The sequence below is a fragment of the Centruroides sculpturatus genome, unplaced genomic scaffold (genome assembly GCF_000671375.1).
Source record: "Centruroides sculpturatus isolate CEXI.00-Female unplaced genomic scaffold, Cexi_2.0 scaffold116, whole genome shotgun sequence".
Taxonomy (NCBI): domain Eukaryota; kingdom Metazoa; phylum Arthropoda; class Arachnida; order Scorpiones; family Buthidae; genus Centruroides; species Centruroides sculpturatus.
In genome coordinates this window covers 709,436-727,486 of record NW_019384401.1, presented here as the reverse complement: position 1 = coordinate 727,486, position 18,051 = coordinate 709,436, and the positions used below count along the sequence as shown (strand labels likewise).

Sequence of the window (18,051 nt, the reverse complement as noted above, 5' to 3'; positions counted from 1 at the left end):
TTATCCTCTGAGCATTTTTCTGCATTATTTTCAGATTCATGCTTTACCTTTTGCAAAAAGTGTATGTAATTTTAGATTGCTTGCTTCTAGTTAAAAGATCTTTATAAATTTCTTTATATGGTGCTAAGCACCATATAAAGAAGCAGAAGCGTCGAGATCTGGCAAAATTGAAACAATTTTCGCAAAGGACCATGTGTATGGAGACGAGAAAAGAAAATTTACACACTGAAGTACTAATAGTTCACGAAAATAATAATTTTCATGAACTATTAGTACTTAAGTATGTAAAAATTTATTACATTTCATGTTGTATGAGGGTTTTACCCATTTCTCGAACCGTGTTAGAGTGAATCCGTGCTATAGAAGTGCCGTGTTATACGGGGGTTACCTGTAGTTGAAAGTAGGGTTGCCATATGACCAGTGGCGTACCATAGTGGGGGTGGCAAAATTTCACAATAAATAATAATAATATCTTGTAAAAATTTGAAACATCCTAATCTATACTTGCATTGCGCCTACGATAGTGCTATCGTCCAGACAGTCTGGGAATCGGTAATTTTTTCATCCAAGGAAATCCTGAGAAACCTGTTGACCTTTTTTTTTTCTTTTTTTTTTTTGCGTGTACGATTCATTCGCGTTCATATACACCACTAATATCCAATAGAACTATTTTAAACAGGTCGTTGCACTATCACCGAATTTTTCATTGCTTGTTCTGTGACAAAACTGAATTTTGGTCTTTTAAAATACTAAATAAGGGGGCCGAAATTTTCCTCCGCCCTGGGCGGCTGACACCCACGGTACGCCACTGCATGTGACTCACTTTCAGTAGGACAGTCCTATAATTATGATAGATGTCCTATGTTCTACATGAAAGCTTAATTGTCTTTCTTTACATTTTCAACCCAAAAAAAAACTTTGTTCAAAAATTAAGTCATTTTTAAAAATTAAAAAGTGACACAGAACATTCAGTTAATTTCTGAACACAGTATAGGATTGTGTGAACACATCAAAGATAGGATCTTTATTGGCAATAATATTTTCCTCCAATAATGAAAGTTTCATTTTATAGATACTTGGCCAAGGCAGGAAGTATTATAATTGCCATTGAATTTTGTTGAACTTATTAAAGCAGAATTGTTCATAAGTGTCAATTGTAAAAATAATTGCATACAATTTTCTGAAAAGGTACAGAATGATGTAGAACTGTTGAAATGTGCAAAGAATGAAAAAATAATTTTTTTTAAGTTCAGACATGATGGAAAACAATATACATCTGTATATATGGTGTTATATTCAATTATTGATGATAATTATCTAAATGATATAGCACATTAAATTATTGTTGATTGTCACCTAAATTTATCAGAAATCATTTTATTATTAATGTACTTAGTTTTCTTTTTATTGTATTTTCTTTGGAATTAGCACAAGGTTGCTATTAAGAACAAATCACACAGGAACTCTTTTTGATTGAAAAAGTAGGTTTATTTTCTATAATTTAACAGGATATGAATTTTGGGCTTAATGCCCCCTCAGTCCTATTTTATAAGAAATTACATTGTATATTTTTTTAAATTTTGAATTAAGCTTTTTAATTCTGTATCTTTCAAAATTACTTACTGACTTTAAAATTAACTTATTGATTTTTTTCATGTCATGGTTTTGCATTGAAGAAGAGACTATGGATTCAGATAAAGTTAGTGTTGGAAGTTCTAACATTTCTAATAAAATAGTTTTTAGATACCAGACATCTGTTAATAGCTTGTTCAAGATCCAGCAAACACCAAAGAGATGGAAGAAGACTAAGTTACTGTACACAACAAAAGTATGTACAGTAACTCTAGATTACTATTTAAATGTCACCTGTAATCAACTGTGCCAGCTTCAATATAGATAGGCACATATAAGCTTAATAAATAAGCATAATTTTCATGATGAATTTTATCAGTCCACAATGAGAGAATGTTTAAAAAAGAAACCTTTGCAGCAAAAACAGTTTAATGAATGAATAATGCAGGAATTTTCAAGTTGCAGTTTATATTCAGTAAATTTGGTGCAAAGTAGCTAAATCTTGCAACACTGAAAGGAATATTAAATAAAACTAGAGTTGGGATTCAAAGGATTATAGACCCAAATTTGGGGAAAGGAGAGAAAGGTTAAATAGATCTTCTGTTAAGCAAATATTGATCTTTAATTTTCCAACCTTTCTCACTTCTTTCTATCTTTTGGCCTTTCTCTCCTTTCCCCAACTTTGGGGCTATAATCCTTTGAGTCATGACTCTAGCTTTATTTAGTATTCCTTCCTCATTCACACATTTCAAGTATTTGAAAATATTTCCTTTTTATTAAAAAATAAAATATGTATAAAGGTTTATGGCTTTGTGAAACTTCTTTTTTTGAGGTTTATGCCGTTGAAATAAACAAATAAATTTAAAAATTTGTCGGTTTTGTTTACATGTTTATTGGGCCGTGGGTTGGACACCCCTGCTGTAGACTGATGAGTCCAGTTACAAGGAGGATCATCAATTGCTAGAACTCCACTACTAGGATGTGACAAATTACGTGATTAGGTGTGCATGCCATCAAGTACACTGATTGCTTAATGTGTGGTGTGGCATAAGACAAACATCAGTAATTTGACCTGTGTTCATTGAGGGAACTTTAACAGATCAGCATTATCATACCTGATGACTATGCAGTGTTCAAAGTGTGCATCAACTACTTGATTCTATTTCCGTTTCTGAAAATCATGACCTCAGATTTATTAGGATTAATTTTAACTTTCAAGTTGTTTAAATATTCAGTTATTTGTAAAATTTTACGTCAAAGAGCAACTGCAGAAGGAGCAACAATGACTATATCATCTGCATAGGGTAATGAATGAATACAAATATTGTCAATAAATATACCGTCGTTTTCATTCGTAAAACAATCGTTCAAATCAAATAAATAGAAATTAAATAAATAAGGAGATAAAGGATCACCCTGTAACAATCCCCTGCAAACTGAAAATGGATTTCTACATATATTATTTTGTTTGATTATAACTTTATAATTGCCATAAAGTTGACCAATAATATTTACTAATCGTTTACTAGCTTCATGTTTAAGTAATTTATTTTGAAGCAGTTTTGTGCTTATTGAATCATATGCTTTTGATAAATCCAAAAAAATAGCAAAAACTTTATTTCTCTTTTTTAATAACTGCAGTTGAATTAATGTCATTAAAACAAATAAGGCTTTTTGCGTGCCCCCATTGGCTACATATGCATATTGAGTAGGATTATGTAGATTTTTTGTTTTTGTCCACATGTTTAATCTTTTGGCTAAAATGGCTGTGAAAATCTTTCTGAAGTTTGATAATAACGCAATTGGTCGATAATTTGCAGGATCATCTTTGTTACCATGTTTGTGTATCATAAATAAAATCACCTCCTTCCAGCTTGATGGAATTTCTCCACTAGAGTAAATATTATTAAAGATTCTGGTCAAATACTGTATTAATTGGAAAGGCAAAAGTTTAATTATAGAATTATGAATGCCATCGGATCCAGGAACCGATTTGCTTTTTAATTTATTGATACATTCTTGAATTTCCTGAACATCAAAAGTTTCATTTTGATTTATGTGAAGAACTGTCAAATCTTTAATGTAAATATTTGCCTGATTATATAAATATTTATCCAAAAATTTCTGGAAATAATCAAACCAATCCTCGTCACTAATAGTTCTTTGCTTAGTAAACCGTTGACTCTTATGTCGATAGTCATTAATAATTTTCCAAAATGTGCTCGAATTTCTTGCTTCCATTAATGTTTTATTTAAATTAAACATATGACGTTTCTTTTTTGCTCTTAATAAGTTCATGTAAGTTTTCTTACTACTTATATAGATCCTCAGATAAATTAGTTTTCCTAAACGTTTTTAAGAAACGTTGTTTAATAATCTTATGTCGATAACAACAGTCATCAAACCAAGAATTTTTATATTTAACATTTCTGGTCGTATGACGATACTTGACCTGGCATTCAGATAGTTTAGATAATAACCTCCGATAGTTTGCAATTGGATCATTATTTTTTTCCTGCATTAGAAGATCATTAGAAGATGTTATGGATTCGGAGGAATTACGCCATAGCTGAGTATTAAACTTTAGATTATATTCTTTTTATTTTTTTTAGTAGTTGAGTCCCTCCTCTACATTTTAACATAGATTCATCATTTTGTATTTCAAGCTGCAAAGGGAAATGATCAGATAAGTCTTCATCTAAAACTGTTAAGGCCATACCCTGATCTCCCAAAACCTCAGAACATATCATATAATCAATTATTGACTTATTGCTATTGCATAAATAAGTAAATTCAGCCGGGACGTCACCATTTAATCTGCCGTTCAATATAATAAGTTGATTTTCTTGCACAAAGTCCAGCAGTGTTTTACCTTCACAATTGAGCTTTTCATCTTTAGATTTTCTTGTATTACTGATATTCTTAATACTTTCGGTAAAATTTGGTATCCATATTTTCACCAATACGAGAGTTAAAATCTCCACCAATGATCCAACTTTGAGTTTAAAAAGCCCATTTATCTATATGATGTTGAATTGCGGTGAGGATAGACTTTTTATTACTAGAAGGAGCAAGATACGTAACTATAATTCTTAAGTGATGCTTATCAATCTGAGACTTGAGCTTTTGATTTAATTTAATAATTGCAACTATGTAGTTCAACGAACTATATTGGTAAGTGATATGCCCAAACGTCTTCTTCACCAGAAGTAAAATTCCACCAGAAGGATGGCCATATTTACTCACTCTAAGAGCTTCAATAAATACTATATGATTATCAGCTTCAAAGTACTTTTTTTCCATTGAACTTAGTTCTATCAACCAAGTCTCAGTGAATCCGACTATCACATTTAACTTTATAAATCTATTTACCATCAAAGCATGCAACTTAGCTTTCAAACCTTGACAGTTCCAAAAGGTAATTAAAGTTTTGTTGTAATTTTCATTAACTACTAATTTTGTATTCTCATTGTAACTATTACTATTGACTCCATGATTATCTTTGTTGAGAGTTAACCAATGATTATCATTAATATTATGCTGTTTATTACTCGAAGCAATTATGCCATTCATAGTGTCTGATCTGCCTGGTATAAAAAATGATCTATTGGAATAATTTCATTTGTATTCATATCCAAAGAATGTTTGAGGTGGTTTTTTATAAAGTAATCATCTTTCACCGTTACTTTGGTATCAGCAGAAAATTCTGTTTTAATTTTATTAATGAGATTTTTTTCTTCTTATTCTAGATCTATGGCTAGATCTGACTTCATGATAATTTTAGTAGTCTCGTTTGCAAATTTGGATTTATTTCGCCAAAATTCTTTAAGAATAAGATTTCTATCTTTAACTGATACTAAAACTACTTTCACAATATGGCTATCAGAATTACTTTTTCCCAATGAAATTAAATCATCAATTTTTATGTTTACTAATTTTAGCTCTAACTCAATAAATTGAATGAACTCCTTTAACTTATCATTCGATTTAAACGGAAAATTGATTACTATTAGATTCTTATTGTTATTTCCATTAAGAATATTATTCAATTGGAACTCAAACGTACCTTTTAAATGCAAAATTTCCTTCATTTTCATTTCACCTGTAAGAATCTTCTGGTCGATGGCTTTCATATCTTCTTTGATTTTGATATTATCTAACTGTATGCGGCTCATTTTCTGTTTAATAGCACTAATTTCTTGATTTAGTGAATCAAATTTACTCTGTATTAGCTCGTAAATTGATTTTAGCGTATATTCTGGTTCACTATCGCCAATTTGAGCACACTGATCTGATAAATCAAAATAATCGACGATCTTAGATTTTCTTGTTGTCTCTCTATTTTCTCTTATTTCTTCATCTATACCGTCGTTTTCGTTAATTATTTCCGTTAAATAACTTGTATTATCAGAGCAAGGTACAAGTACCTTTTTAGGACGTCCACGCCTCTTCTTTTGCATTGCTGTTTGGCTTGATCCGGGAGGAGAGTGTTGCAACAAACCAGGGTTGCTTTCTATTCCAGCCATAATCAACAATATTAGCACCAAATGCAACGACGGAAAGAACATTAACAAACCAAAGACGTTAATTTACAATTAAAATCAACAAATCGCCTCTCTACAGTAGCTCAAGGTCGAACAAAAAAGTCACCAACACCGACGATGTCGTGCAGCGCCCCCAATCAATTACAGTGGGTGATCGGTTAACGAACATAATCCGTTCCAAGACTTTGTTCGCTATCCGAATTGTTCGTTAACCGATTATCGATTTACCATAGGTTTCTATGGGAATTTGATTAATTGGTTCTGGAGACCCCCCAAAATAAAAAAATATATACTTTCTTACTACCTTTATTTATATGTATTGATGATAATAAAAATACATACATACATAGTCTTGCGTTTTTATTAGTCGTGTTTTTTTTCTGTTTGAAAGGGTTAAAGAATCTGTCTAATGTCGATTGCTTTTCTCTCTTCTTCGGGATTTTTCGTAAGTAATTAATAGTATTGCAATTGCAGAAATCCCCAAGCCTTAACCTGGTTTGGATGCCATTCTAAGACCGTTGTTCTGACATCCTCCCACTTCTTCAAACGATCTTTAATATAAGATATCGGCATTAATCCTCTTTTCAGAAGAAAACATATCTCGCCGAGTTTCTTGGTGTTCTTCATTCAAGAGTTCTTGGCGTTCTTCTGTCGTCAGATCCATTTCGTGTTACATTATGAACTGTTCGATATTCTTTATTTCTCAGATGTGATTTTTGTTACTCCTTTAGCTGCTTGAGTCTTCTTGATTATACAGTATCTTTCTTAAATAAGATTGAACTTCAGCCTACTGTAGACCTGTNTGTAAAAGTTATAATGCAGCTATTAACTATAAATTATCCAAAAACCATCACGCTTCTCAAACATGCAGTTACATTATCCGTCCAAAGTCAACACAAGATATAAATGATTTCAAATACTAATAAGCAATTCAAGAATGAGAAAGTGCAAAAAGTGATAAAAATTGGAATTTTAATTAAACAGATACAACAAAATTTAAAATATTTTTTATTCAACAAAGAAACTTCTGCTTAAGTAAAATAAATTGTAAAATATTGTTCCACTTTAGTTTCATTAACAATGCAATGGAAGAAACATTAATTATTTGATTTAGTGTTAAAATTATTACACAGTCGAATTTAAAACTTTTATAACTGTTTAATGGTAAAAGAAATTGAAAGACATTGTGTTATAAAAATAAGAGTAATAACATATCTTACCATATTGATCATTATTATCGATTTCTGCATCAAATTCTTCACAATTGCTTGAATTAGACTCTGATTCAATGTTATCAGTTTGAGATGCATCGTTTACAGGTTCGTATTCTTCGTATATAACCTGTTTCACTAATGAATACTTTTCCAATTCAACAAATTTTCTAAATAAATATCGATGATTAGACTCTGATTTAATGTTATCAGTTTGAGATGCATCGTTTACAGGTTCATATCCTTCGTATATAACGTTTTTCACTAATGAATACTTTTCCAATTCAACAAATTTTCTAAATAAATAGCGATGACGTAAGCNCTATCATTTTCAAAACTTTCTAAATATAAAAACAATATATTCAAAAATAAAATATATATTTAAGTAGGTTGATGGAAAAAAATTTTCTTAAAAGGGTTGATATGTGAAAAAAGTTGGAAACCCCCTAGTACATATTATATACATTATACACATAGGTGTTCAAATTTAGTGGAAACTGCCATTTGAACTAATGAGAAGCTTATCTGACTTGGCAACTGTGCCAGTAATATCATATAGCTGACTAGTGTTGGATTACTAGATGTGTTGAACTGGTGAATGGTTAGCTTACTAGGATTGTACTAAACTGTGCATTTTAACATAAATGTATTTATCAACCTACATTTAGCATAAAAATTTTTATTTATAATTAAAATATATGTATTTATCTGTAGTCTTTTTTCTTAACTTTCTTTGCTTTATATAATAACCCTGTAATTTAAGCTTTTTACTAATCTGAACAAGCCTTTGTAATAATCAGTTTAGATTATCAGGAGTCACTCTATATGTATATAGTTAGATAATGTAAAGGATTTTGTTATATTGAATTTTACCTTTGCCAGAATGTATGATGAATAAAAAGAACAAAGTAAAAATGCTTTTATTACAAATTAATATTTACTCTTATAAAAATTATCAAAAATATTTATAATTAAATTTTATTTTTTAATATAGTATTGTTTAAGTGGGCATCCAAACAAATCATGCAATGTTTTAAAATTCAAAAACACCACCATTATGTTAGATTGTGGTCTTGATGCAATGTCAGTTCTTCACTTTTTGCCACTCCCTCTTATTCCAAGGTAAGATATATATATTTAAATTGATTTTTAAAAATAAGTATAGTTAAATAAAATTTTAGTAATAATTTAATGATTAATTTATAACAAAATAATTAATACAATTATATAAATAATAAACAATTTATCTCAAAAACTGGTTCTGTTTAAATAACACACACCAATATCAGAAACCAGCAAATAAACTATACAAGTTTATTAAAACAAATGTCTTCATTCATTTTCAAATGGATATTATCACATTTAAAACTGTTGAATGCAGAACAGAATGATTATGCAAAGAATACAAGAATACTTATTAGCATTTACACTTTTTTTTTTTTTTATAAAACTTATCCCTACTCTCAAAATTAAGCTTTTTACCATTGTATAGTAATTAAAAATATAAAATGTTTTTACAACAAAATCTGATAACAGATGGTGTCACACACAATTTTATTTTATTTTCTTAATAATAAAAAAGATTTTTTAAAATAAAAATCTCATAATAGCTGGGAAAGTTACGCAACTCTCATTGCTAGATTTTTTAAAATTTTTTCATAGACAAACGTTTTTTATTTTCTGGATGCTCCTCATACTTCTCTTGTACTTCTATACTAATTAAATAAATACATTCATTATAAACAGTCGAGATTCTTATCTTAATATATTATTATCAACTAAAAATATTTGAAAATGTCTGCATTTATAATTCAAACTGTAAAGATATACTAAAGCAGGTGAAATTTAAGAATTTTTATATTCTTGCAGTATATTTAAAGCATGTGAACACATAAATAGATAGAGTATTTGGTTTATTATCATGATAATATGTACAGTACATGAAGTGAAAAGAAAAAACGTGGACAATTGTATTATGTTTTTAAAATGAAATAATATAAATTGAAAATACAGTTTTATGTATGTTTTTTCTTTCTTCCAACTAGTTTATACAATATTAGGTGTCTTACATATTTTCAAATTATGAAATAGAACAAATCATTATGTGAAAATTCAATAAATAACTTTTCAAAAATATTCATAACTTGAATCAATTGAAAAAATTGTATCTGTAATATTGATGATATTGTGGGAAATTTTTTGATAAAATTCCATAATTCGGGGAAATTTTGCAGATACTTTAAGGATAATTGATTCTATCTATCTGGTAATGCTGGCTGAAGAAGTGCTGTCTGTACATGCAGCACAATATTTAAAGTATTCATAGTATTCAAATTTTTTTTAATCAGTGGGATATTCAAAGATGTGTAATATTTGAATACTAGAAAATATTCATGGATAGTATTTGCTCATCTCTACTTAAAACACTTTTGATAATGCCTTGGAAAATGTTCATTATAATTAATATGTTGTTGTGAACAGAATGCATTTTAAATAATAGACAATAAAAAATTTAATTGCTTGTAAGTAAATATGTTTTTTAACCATTTTAGAAAACTTTTAGGATAAACTGTGTAAAGTAAAAGAAAATTTTAAAAATAAATTTATAATTGTTAATATGTAACTGAATTTCAGTTCTAGATTAGCTAATCTTTCAACTTGGATACCTCGCAATTCTAATGATGCTCAGTTAGAAGGAGTAAGTAATATTATTTCTATTTTACTTTTTAATAAATTCAAATATTTTCTTTAATTGAAAATTTTTATGAAGGAATTAAGAGAATGTGCCGGAAGAGTATTTATTGATAGTTCACCAGAATTTTGCTTACCTGAGGTATTTATTTGTTCTGTTTTTTTAATCAAAGTCAAAATTTAAAATTTTATTAACATGGTATAAGCTTTTTAATAAAAAAAAAACTATAAAAATTAATTAAAACCATGTAATATTAATGTATAATTTCACTCAACAAACTTGATTTTTGATTAAACCAAGACAGTCTTATTATTGGGCCTAATCATAGCTTGATAATTTGGCAAATTGCCTGGTTATAATTTCATATTTAGGGAGTTCATGAAATTTGTTATCTTTCTTGCATGTTTTCAATACCATTTACATTTATATTAATTAAAAATATCACGTATTTCATTTATTCTAACAAACATCACTAAACCTAATAACTTTGTAAAGCCAAACAACTACTAGATTACATTGGGCTACTTTCTTACAATTATATTTAATTAATTACTAAATAATTTGTTACTAGAGGGAGACTGGAATGGTTATATCATATTCATACCCAAGGATGGTTATATCATATTTAAATATGTCTGGAAGAGGAGATTGGACTGAGGCTCAGTTAGCATAACTGGCAAAGCATTTGCATAGTAAGCAAGAGTTGCAGATTTGAGTCCCGCTCCAGGCTGATTCTTTTCTTCCAGAATATTCTAAATTATTTAATAAATATTAATTTAGTTATACAGTAGAGCATCGTTTATCCAAATCAATTGGGGACTGAGGTTGTTCGGATAACCGATTATGCACGAAAAAATATATTAACCTATCCCACGTTGAAATTTTTCTCTGTTGCATGTCGCTTCGCGTTGAATTTTCATCGATGTTAAGCCTAACATAAACTTTTTAAAATAATAATCGTGGCTATTGTATCGTTAAAAATTATTTTTATATTTTTTACAAACAAAATTAATATATTGAAAAATATAAAAACCAAAACAAATATACTTTAGAAGTTGATCTAGTATCAAAAACGTTCGATTCAGCACAACACACAGTCCTCAGAAAAACACCACACAAATATGCCAGTGCTGCCAGCTAAAACACACACACCAACAAAAAAAATACCGGAGTAGCCTAAGATATAGCCAAAGATTGCAGTGCCACAGCACTAGCGAAAATTTTGTTTACTTATTTAAAGCAAATATTACAAATTTTTATTGGAAAATATTATAAAATTTATACCAGAAAATTATTTCAGAAATTTATAAGTTTTCAACAGAGACAATGCATTATATACAACTAATTTTTGTACCGGTCATGTGTAAGCGATTTGGAACTCGTTGATATGATTATAATAATTCAGGTCTAAACGAAAAGCCTTTCATACTTATTAAAGGTATTGGTATATTTATATGACTCCATGACAGATTTAAAAATGTCATNTATTACGAAATGGCAAAAGCTTAATTTTGAGAGTAGTAAAATCTTCATTAGGTCCAACCGCTCAGGACATACGAAACACGAACCCCTCTATCTTTCACCCCGTGGACTTTTATTCATTAAAATATAACAGCTTCAATGCCTTTAATACTGTACACAAACCTCTGAAAACTTAGCAATTTTCGAAGAAAGGCACAAGAGTTATTAACTATTAACCTGCAAACTGAGTGAATCAAATCGTACACTACACGCACACTCTATCTTACAGGCATACAGAAAAGCACCCAAACTTTTTTCTTTTTAGTAGTTTTCGACGTTTCACGATCCCTCCGATTCTATAATTGTAAAAATGTTGGAAAAAGTCGTTTTCTATCGATCATCGAACTTCCCTCTGTTATATATAACAGCGGAAAAGTAAAACTAATTATGACAATTAAAATTAACGTATCATTATCGATTGAAGGTCATCGGAGATTCATTTAGTAGAGTAATTTTCACAAATAAGCGTCACGAACGGCAGTCTTAAATTATGCCACAAAAATCAGTATTGAAGCATTGTTTTGATTTCAATTAAGCACTTGCCATAAAACAACTGATGAAATAAAACACGAAATAAGATAATTTAACTTACTTACACCACTCATTATCTCAAAATTAATTCGCACTCGAAAAACTTGCATCCGACAAGAATCGCTTGTAATAATCAACTCGTTTCAACAATTCTCAAAATTGTATTGTTAAGAGTTATTGTGAATATTAGGGCGCCTCTAGCAGGAAAAATAAAAGCTGGAATTTTGGTTGGAATGCCCGTAGCGGGGAGGATAGGAGGTGACGTTTTCGGGTTTTATGGAGGAAGGTCTCTGTCAACTCGTACTGNAACAAAAAAAATTTGTGATGTCAGTTTTGGCATAGACTCGGATGAATTATTACAAATTATTAATGGTAAATGTACCAAAGAACAAGGTAAACAAGATATCAATCTTTATATCTCTTCTATGAAATCACAAGGGAATAAACGTGAGAAATCATTAGAATTGTCATCTTCTTCAGTAACAGGTACTGTTGAAGAAATTGAGAAAGATAATGGGCAGAAATCTGATAGGTACTCCAGCTCATCGTCAATTGTATCTTTATTTAATGATACTCTTGAAAAGGATGGAAATATTGCATGTACTCCTGAGAGTAAGCTAGTGATAAAATTGAAATCTGGACAGCTTCTGCATTGGAAAGACGTTGACACAGATAAAGAAAGTTTCAATTTTTATCACATTGTTCAATTTTTGAAAAAATGTGAGTATAAAATTTATTTTAATTACCATTGTATCTAGTAAATGAATTATAGCTATATTGGTGTATACAGGGTGGCCATAATTAGTTTCCTTATTCACAGCACTGAATCTGTAACCAGTAAGCAGATGGCATCAAAATTTTTGCACAGACTATGCAAAAATTAATTGAAAAACATTCGCTTTACAGAATAAATACATAAAAAAATAAACAACTACAGCACGAAAACGCTTTTATTCGTGGAGCAAGGGACATACCTTCCGCTGTTTACTGAACTAAGGAAAGTTGATCAATGTGTGCCTCATTGTTCAGATGTAAAATTTGAAGGTGATGAACAGACAATTAATAATTGACTCTATTCGTAATTGTCTTAAAATAACAGACTGAAATGTTACTTTAAAGTTGATCTTCAGTTTTCATTTTATACAGTGTTTTGTTTCGTATACTTTCTTGTAAAGTTTCACCTAACAGAACTTTCTAATTTAACTCTTTTTTGCTTCCTAGCACGCATAGTCCATGTACAAATTTTGGTGTCAAACCAATTATTGTTTACATGTACAGTGTGCTCTGAATAAGAAAACTTTAATTATAACAACTCTGTATTTACTAATAATATTTATTTACATTATTCAATGCGAATTCTTGGCATGAAACTAAGTGTAATTGATAATGTCACACAAGCATGTATATCACGCTGGAAACAAGTAGAAAAAGTTTGACGTTGAGTATTTTTTGTGGGTGATATGTCTCAAATGTCTTCTTCACTAACCAGCCATTAAGCAGAAGTCCGGGGTAACAAAGTCCAAGACCAAGCACCCAAGAGATTAGACACTAGCCAAGACGAATCAGCAACAAGTTCAATGGAGCCAGCCAAAAACGAAATCCAGCGGAAGCAGGAACAGCGGCCAAAGAGGAAGGACCAGGAACAGGGACCAATCACCATGCAGGAAGCGAGTACCCAAGGCAGCAAAGGACTACTGCACGTAAGTCGCCCAAGGCAGACAAGAACAATATGAATTAGCTGAGTCAGGTAAGTATCCCTTTTTAATTAAGAATAGCCTTATAGGCTGCAAGACATTTATTGACAGGAACAACCACGAACATCGGAACCAGCGGTTCACTTCTCTTTTCGGTCTGATGGGCTTATAAGATCGATTTCAATTGCAATACTGTATTAAATTTTCCGTAGTATACAAGATAATGATACATCATAGAGAGGACCAACACAGTTCACCGAAGATGGTCCAATCAAAAACTCGTTAATATATAGGCTTCCTAGAGGCAAGCAGCCAAGTAAGCGAAAGAACGAACGAACGGCTTAAAAAAGCAAACCTATACTGGAATTCCTTCTAACTCAATTCACATTTTATAAAAAAAAAACTAAAAAATATGTGTCATCATGACAAAGTATGAATTTCGTCGTAATCTGCTATTTTTTCCACATACATATCAAATTTGATCAAGTTCCGTTCATTTGTCCAGAGATATCAATTTTATCAATATTTTTCATTTCACTTAATATACTACTAACAATATACAATTTTTCCCCCTACTATTCTCTATTTATTTACTATTGTATATAGAATTATAGTTTTTGCTATTTGCTTCTGTGTGCCTAAGAACAGGGTTGATCACCTGTAAAGTTCTGTATACCACTCTACTGATCACACAGACAATCTCTTTTAAATAAAAATTGTCTTCATCACTTGATTTGTGCAATAAGCTTATTTCTGCAACAATAAATTTACCCAAATTATACAAATAGAATACACCCAAACTTAACTGTCAGATAGCAGAAATTCCTATATCAGACCTAGTCTTTAATATTAACATTTCGCAAGTTATGCAACAATTGTTGTTCTTAGCTACCTGAGAAAGTCTCCCGTTTCATTTTCTCGAAAGCAACATGACGCTTTCTCGTGAACTATTAACCTCTGCACGGCTGAAATCGTCCGTAAATATCGCCAGAGACGGCCGAAATTAGTCAGTCGTCGTCCGTCCTTCCAACACAGAAAACCCACACCGTTTACTCCCAATATCATCCATCAGTGCCCATCGGATATCGGAATATTATCGATCAGTGCCCATCTTTTTGTGCTGTGGATATTATCGTGAACCTAATCCTCATCGGAACCAGTCTCAACGCTCATCGGACAATTATCAGCCAACAATCAACCAAATTTTTGCCTACGAGAACAGCCACATTATCCCCAGGTATTTATACAACTCGCGCTCGTTCTGTAAACTCTCTCTCTCTGCGACATAACCTTAGAATTCTGTATCGTACCTAATACACATTATTTTTTTTATTAAATCTTTGTTACGTTTGAATTGTAGTGCGAGTCACTTCCTTATGTTGTCTCTCGATCCGACATTACGAATCCGTCTGTCCATTTACCTCTGCATCTGCCCTTATATCTCTGCCTAACACCCTTAGTAGAAAGTCATGTCTTTCTATATTCATGAAGAGAAATTAAATATTGTCAACGAAAAGAAGTTTTTAGGTCTTATATGGACCTTTAATTTGTCGTTTGAGAAACACTACAAATATATTATGATTAAATCTAGAAATCTTTTGGATAATTTGATAATTTTGTTTTCTAGAGCAAAAATAAGAAATAATAAGATTCATTTTAGGCTGTTCAATTCTATAGTGCTAAATGCCTTGTTATATGCTGCTCCTATTTGGTCTCTCAACAAATTTAATAATTTTGAAAAGCTTCAGAACATATTCATACGTAAGTTATATCAATTGGAATTTAATACGCCAGGGAGTGTTCTTCGATTGGAATTCAAGAGATATAAAATAAATACGATCTTATTTAAAGCATGCTTGAAATGGTTACATAAGATAATTAACACAGATGATCTGTCTAATAGGCTTATGCTATTGTTATATAATAGATCTCAGAAGATAAATACAAATCGGAATTGGATAGCTCAACTGTCTTATATATTTAATAATTATGGATTTTCTATTGAACTGGTTTTTGACTATCTCAGAAATAATAATCAATATATGAATCAATTAATGCAAAGTGTTATAGAACGTTCTATAGTTCAAGACACTGAGGATGTTCGCAAGAGAAGNAAAACTCATATCTATCCTGAATATTAAGCTTTCTTACATTTTATACTAATTAATAATATAAAATAATATTTAAAATATAATATAACAGATGGTATCATCACAGAGAAGAGGACCAGATTAACTATATATGAATTTTCCATTTGTACAGCAAGTCATGTTATTTCAATACAAATATTTTACCGCGAACGGAGTTAGATTAATAACAAGCACGACTCTACTGCTAAGAGGAAAGTATGATTACAGGGGCAAAACACTATTAATTAAACAACCAGAGTCAATAAATTTGTCTTGATCGATTAACTCCTCTGCTTCCTGAGCTGCCAATAGCTGTAATGCTTCGATTTTGGCGTAATAATTTGCCACTTCGAGTGCTTCAATCGCTGGACGGCGCGTAAGTATGGCTTAAGCATAGGAAGAGTCAGCTGTAAACATTCGAAATTCTTTTAATACATGAAATTTTCTCGTTTTTAACCCATATAATACTTTTGCGTTTTTTAAATAACTGCTAATGAGTAGTATTTTAATTTGGTTTTGAATATTATTTATTCATAAATGTCGTTAATATTGTTATTTCTATTAACTGTCTCTGTCGCGACTTTAGACTTACAATTGATTAGACTGTTTGTTTTCGCTTACAATTTGTGTTCATTTTAAAATATTTTTGGGAGTTTTCGTTATGGGCAAGAAAATGTAGTGAAAAAATTTACAGCTAAACCTGTACATAAGTTATTAATATAGGAAGTATTCGACATTCCCAAGTACTCTCTGAATCAAAAAGAAAAGAGAATGAGGAGAGAATTACTGTACTTGTATATACATTTAATTATGGGAATGTGTAGAAATGTTTAATCATGTGTTAATCCGTTCCTGGCTCCAAAAATATAGTTTTTTTTTTTTTACTTTTTAGCAACATTCACCACATTTCTAAGAGATGTTCTTTAAAAGTTGTTGAATTTATTTAATACTGTTAAATATAATACCGAATGCGGATTGTGTCTAATGAAAAATAATAATAAAAGATTACAGGTTTAATAATAAATTATTGTTATCTAATTAATTAATGACTTAACTACCATTAACATGCGAGAGCCCGGACTTGACAAAACTTTTTATTCAAAAACTTTTGGAAAGAAAGAAAAACACCAAAAAAGATATAATTATGCCTTTTCCCACGAACTTGTCCGAAGGTAACACATTCTCTGAATGTGTCACCGAAAACCTAAAAAAATTGCTATTGGACATAGGCTTAAAAATTGCCAAAGACGGGCAAGATATAAAGGAAAAGATCCCCGAATATACTCACTAAAGATTCACTAAAGATCACACGGCTAGAGTTTCGATGAGGTGAAACTCTGAGTAATTGAACGAGTTACAGAGATGGCCCGAGTGGAATAAGAGCCAACTTAACTTGAAGGAAGGCTAACTCGTATTATTGAAAGAGACAGACAGAATCCGTATGGATTGAAGAATGGAACGTGTGGAGAAGATCGAAGCTGGTCAAGATGGTTTAGTCCGAGTTGAGACTCAAAAAGCTTTCACAAAATCCATCAACAAGTCGATTTCACTATCAGTTCGAGATGTTGGACAAATAGAGATGGAACATCCCTCCCTGCGTTGAACATGATTGAACATTAATTCCGGAGATNTCGGGCTACTCAAATATTTTACGTTTTTGATACTAAATTAACATCTGAAGTATAATTTTTTATTGTTTTTATATTTTTCAATAAATTTATTTTGTTTGTACAAAATAAAAAAATAATTTTTAACGATACAATAGTCTTCGTTAGGCTTAACATCGAAGAAAATTCAACGCGAAGCGACACGCAACGGAGAAAAATTTCAACATGGGATAAATTACTATATTTTTTGTACATGATTCGTTATCCGAACCACCCCAGTCCCGAATTGATTCGGATAAACGACGCTCTACTGTATTTTGCCCGTGAAGCCTGTCCCGTATTTGACAATACGGCGCTTTCATTGGGAACATGCGTATACGAAATTATGTTCAAATATACAATAGCAATCTTATCATGGTTTTTCACATGCAAGAAATTTGTAAGAAAATAGAATATGTGGTTATAATAAAATACTATATACTAGTAAATACAAGAAAAACTGCACTGCCACGGGTTCCGTGGACGGCGTGCCACTTCTGTAAACACTTAA

General features: G+C 30.7%; 1 long non-coding RNA gene across 1 annotated transcript; it reads left to right on the top strand.

The window, feature by feature from the left end:
- Window positions 1–8,317: 8,317 nt before the first annotated feature.
- On the top strand, window positions 8,318–10,162 carry LOC111618651. The gene is made up of 3 exons (XR_002755607.1): window positions 8,318–8,449; window positions 9,962–10,025; window positions 10,098–10,162. It is a non-coding gene; the product is annotated as an uncharacterized LOC111618651 (long non-coding RNA).
- Window positions 10,163–18,051: the final 7,889 nt, after the last annotated feature.